The sequence below is a fragment of the Mchenga conophoros genome, linkage group LG8, assembly GCF_057382185.1.
Source record: "Mchenga conophoros isolate Kocher_MC1m ecotype Shallow Benthic linkage group LG8, M_conophoros_male_GT1.1, whole genome shotgun sequence".
NCBI lineage: Eukaryota > Metazoa > Chordata > Actinopteri > Cichliformes > Cichlidae > Mchenga > Mchenga conophoros.
Window position 1 is genome coordinate 8,916,786 of NC_140533.1, and position 5,203 is coordinate 8,921,988.

Here is a 5,203-nt window from a genome sequence, read left to right on the forward strand (position 1 = left end):
TATATGGTGTGGGGAGGAGTCTTGTTCCGAGTGAGCCTTTAGGGGGCAGCAGAAACACACAAATGTAACCCAAACCTAACGAGACTTTGGTTTCAAAGGGTGCGGGTAGAATAAGTGTGAGGAAATGGTTTGCACATTTATATTGTTTTTATAGTACACAAGAGGTTTGTTTTTAACTTTACGCAAAAAGAATTTAAAAAATTGCTGATAAGTGAAACAAACTGAATTAAACGGAGGAAACAAATTATTGATCAAAAGGTAAATAAACCTTTTTGGATGACATATTTCCAATGGCAACACAAACACAGGCATACAGATAGAATGATACGTATACCTCACTGAAGTTTCAAACAACAATTTTGTTAAATACTAATTACATTTTGTTACTATGACTAAATTGCTGTAAGTTCTATACTTTTTAATCTGTCATATATTACTCAATTTTCTTTTAGATGCAGGCCTGCATGACAAAATTAGAAAGCGGTTTTATTTTCCTACAACGTTCAATTCTGTTTGCTTTAACTCAGTGCCTCATCAATGGGACCTGCTCCAGATTTACCAGTCAAATTCTGTATGCAACTATTACAGACCCTAACACATGACAATCGGCCATTTTTGAGATGGGGCCAATGACTGGAGTTTTAAAAACTGCTCATATCACATTACAAATTATATTCCATCGCCATTTGTAAAGAAGGGATAAATAATTACATTTACTTGACAGCTGTCACAAACACACCACACTCGCAACCACAAAGAACCCCCGTCTTCCTTCTCTGAATGCCTCCAGCTCTCAAATAGCAACACTCTGGAGCAGCTGTTGAGCCATAGGAGGTCATTAGTTAATTTTTTCACACCTACTCTATTTAACACCCTGTGGTGTGCATGCACACACACACACGCAAAGGAAAACATTTGCAAGCAGTGAAGGCTTAGAAATGTACAACAGCTTTCTATCTAAGCTGGGTGGGGGGGAGCATGAGAGAGTAAACAGACTGGGGGATAGGATCTAATGATATCTCTTGGCTCCATGGCTGTGCTGTGACTCATTACACTTAAAATAGTGCAAACGATACCAGATGCAAGTTTGATCATGAAGTTGAGTGTCTCATTGTCTATCTTAACTTTTTCCCACAGCTGAAATTTGAATTTCAGATAAAAGATATGATATGGAAGTTTGCCTGCGGGAGGTAAAGTGGAATGGGATACAGTAGTAATGAGAAGGATGGGGAATGTGATAGCTGACTTTAAACCTCATGAATGAAATCATAAAAATGTATTGGTTCAAATTCTTCATTTAGCTTTCATGTTCCAGCATTGCATCGTTATCTTATGGTTTGCAGTTTTCTGTCTCGCATCATTTAGTTGTGTTCACAGCAATGTTGTGCTCTCTCCACGTTCTCTACGACTGTGAGCTTGCACGTCTCACTCTTGTTTACGTTCAACATCAGTGATATTGCAATTTAAAGCCAATCTGCTTTTGTGCTCTATTTAACCGCCTCAAATAAAGTGTAAAATAAGCACAGGTCCAGACAGTTTGTCTTTCAGAGCAGCGTTAACAGAGACAGGAAGTGGAGGTGCCTGGCTCAAGAATGTCTCTGCTCTCAGGTCCCACCCAGAGGAAATGCCTGTCCGGCCTGTTAGAGTCTGCACGGGTGAAAAAGAAGTCTCCTGTTAGTGGAGTTCTGGTTAAGGATGGAAGGAGATTGAATGATGAGGAGAGCGTCCCTTGGCGAGGGATAGTTTAGATAAGCAGATGCTTGATGGTTTTCAGAGGCGTTCTAGTGATCTGGTTGGGTCAGGGGTTACAATCCGGAGAGGCTGAAGACTAAACAGTGAACACACATTCCTGAATTCTAAATTAATCATTTTATGGAGGAGGTGTGAGAAGGAAAACACTGATAGGACCATTAAGTGCCTTTCCATTATCTAATTATCTTAAGCTGTGTGGTTGCGTTCAGTTCTGGCTTACTGTGCGCCTGTGTTTTATGAGTGCTGGTCCAGCCGTTCCTTCTCCTCTTTGTCTGTCATTACACTGTGCTGCAAATATTTTCCACTGCAGCCTAAAGCCACTGATCTAATTATACAACTTTTTAAAGACTACCAGATATTTTTGTTTCTCTCAGTATCTTTCCCAAATCATATGTAAGTGCTTCTGAAAAGCCAATTGAAGAGCTCTCCCTGGACTAAGTTTTCATCAGCTTGCCAAAGTAAAGTTGGAAAGAAGTGTCAAACAGTTACAATGAAGACATTGTTTTTGTGTTAGACATCAGTGACTCGGAGGGAAAATCAGTGGAGCAGCAGCATGTACGCAGAATACTTTGCATGAATTTTCTATGTTATATTTTGTGGTGGATTTAAAAAAAAAAAAGACTTCTTCAGGTTCGTATACCTGCAGATAATCTGAGGAAGGTTTCCTTTCTTTGATTTTTGTTCTGTACCTGCTAACCCACAAATGGAAATCTTGTGCCTTTTTTGCATTTGCTCCGTTATTTTATTCTCCTTAAATTTACCCAGCAGGCATTGGATATGCTCTGTAAAACCAAGCTCCCTCAGTGGATAGCTCCTTTCGCCCAGGTGCATGGGTTTGGGGGCAACTTTCATGTCATAAAACCAATCCAGTAAAATTTATGCTACTGATTTAAAAAGGTTCAAGAATATGACAAATGTCATAATAATGATTACATAATATACCAAGGTACTATGCAATTTACACATTGATTTCATAGCTTGCAGTAGAACAACCTTTAGCATCAATAAGTTGAAAGTTGAAGCTTGTGATAGTTTTCTGTGTCACATTTATTAGTTTCACATTGTTGTGGAAGAATTTTAGTCTGTTCTTCTTGAGAAGTTCATTGTGTTTGGTGGAGATTCGGTTAAACACACCTCTCATAAGGTAACTCCACAGCATTTCAGTCAGGTTATGCTCTGGGCTTTCACTCGGCCATGGCAACAACTTGACTCTTTGGGACATTACCTTCACATTTGACTCTAGGAGGAGATCATGGTTGGTTCAGTGAATGCAAGGTGCTCAGGTCCTGTAGCTGCAAAGTCCAAATTATCACCTCTTCACCACCGTGCTTGACAGTTGGCATGAAGTGTTTATGGTAGACAGTTGCAGCTGTGTTGAGTTTTCATGCATTAAGGCCAAATATATCCATTTTGGTCTCATCTATATAAAGAACATTGTGGAAACCTAAGCTATGCTGCCATGTTCGTCTCAGAGAGAAACACATCTGAATCCTACAGACCAGCAAACTGGCACAATGTCTTCCTTTAAAGAGGTACTACTTTCCATGAGCAACTGCATCAAAGCATCAATTGCATCTGGATTTAAAATAAAGAAAATAACTATGGGATGCAAATGACACAGGGTCTATGGTCTGTCTGGGGACGCCACAAACCTCCAGACTTCAGATTCTGTGGTGATGGTACTCTATTCTCACTGTCTACAACAAAGAGTCCTGACTTATCATAGGAATCGAGATATTAAGTCCTATTAGATTCTTTTGAGTATTGCAGTCACAGTATTTTATTTCACACACTTTAGCTGCAAGGGCTTGGATTGTTTTGTGTTTTCTTCAGTGTGTGATTTTTATTACTTTAAAAAGGGGTTTCAGTGGGATCACAGGAAGGAATGCATTGACTGCAGTGTGCCGAGACAGAAGGCGATCCACGCTGAGGAATACCAGTACAGTGAAAACACTGGGAGAGAGAAATGAAAGCGAGAGGACTGTATGCGTGGCTCTTCTGTTGCAGTGTGGCTTGGGTTGCAGGCTGTGCCAAGCTCTCTATCCATCTCTCTATGCCCACAGTCTTACTCCATCTGCCAGTAGTTCCCAAAGAACTTGCCACACACATACACACACTACACACACACACAAAATCCTCTGTACTGCCGTGCACACAAGTTCCTACAAGTTTTAGAACTCACACAAACACACACACAGAAGAAATAAGAGCTGAAGGGCAGGGTGGAGTCCAGTCTGCTTTCTCAGCAAATCCTTTATTTTTGCACCTCAGCAGCAGCACAGGCATCATAAGTTACCTTCAAGATATGGCATTTCATTCCCTACTGTGAAAAAAAAGAAAGTAACCCTATGGGTCCTTGCATGCTATGTGTATTTTAGTAGATCCCTGCATGGTCAAACTGTGTGGGTTTCTTGTGGCATGAGTGAGAGTGTTGTAATGAGTGAGCAGCTGTCTGAGACTGAGTGGATGTGACTATAAACAGAAGAGCTGAAGAGGAAGGTTTATGACCTGTGGGCGCTGTGAAAACTCTGGAAAGAGCAGAAAAAATTGCTCCTCGCCTCTCCAGCGAGGTCACAGATATATAACGTAGTAGAAGACCTACTGTGGTTCTTCCCCTCATTCCTTGGATTTGTCCTTCTCCTCTCCCCCCCTTCGACCCCTTTCTTCCAGTTGGCTCAGGGTGAGGAATGCTACCCAGTGGTGGCTGGGCAGTGGGCCATGAGGAGACAGGCAATCACACAAGCAGGGTAAGAAAACGATGCGAAAAAGAAAAGGGCCCCAAACCAGAGCTGAGCTGGGAAAAGACTGAAAGTCACTGTAACAGTCGTACTTCTTCTTATCCGCTGTTGTTTCTGTGAGCTGATTAAGAAATGTAGTCCTAACTAAAATATCAGCGGCAACTGTCTACCATTCTTCACAGAGTCATCCCACAACTGCGCTTGGCTCCAGCTTTAAAACGGTGGAGAGCGGCTCTTTGACCTCTTTACAGACCTCTTTTTAACTTGGGGCGATCGTGGCTCAAGAGTTGGGAGTTCGCCTTGTAATCGGAAGGTTGCCGGTTTGAGCCCTGGCTTGGACAGTCTCGGTCGTTGTGTCCTTGGGCAAGACACTTGACCCGTTGCCTACTGGTGGTGGTCAGAGGGCCTGGTGGCGCCAGTGTCCGGCAGCCTCGTCTCTGTCAGTGCGCCCCAGGGTGGCTGTGGCTACAATGTAGCTTGCCATCACCAGTGTGTGAATGGGTGGATGACTGGATGTGTAAAGCGCTTTGGGGTCCTTAGGGGACTAGTAAAGCGCTATACAAATACAGGCCATTTACCATTTGTTCAGTACAGCAGTGCAACACTGGTAACAGTCACCTTCACCTACAGAAAGTCCTCCTGGCTCACAAATGCCCTTTTACTCAATGCTTGCAAGTACTAGCTTGACCTTTTAATGCAACAGCTGCTGTGCT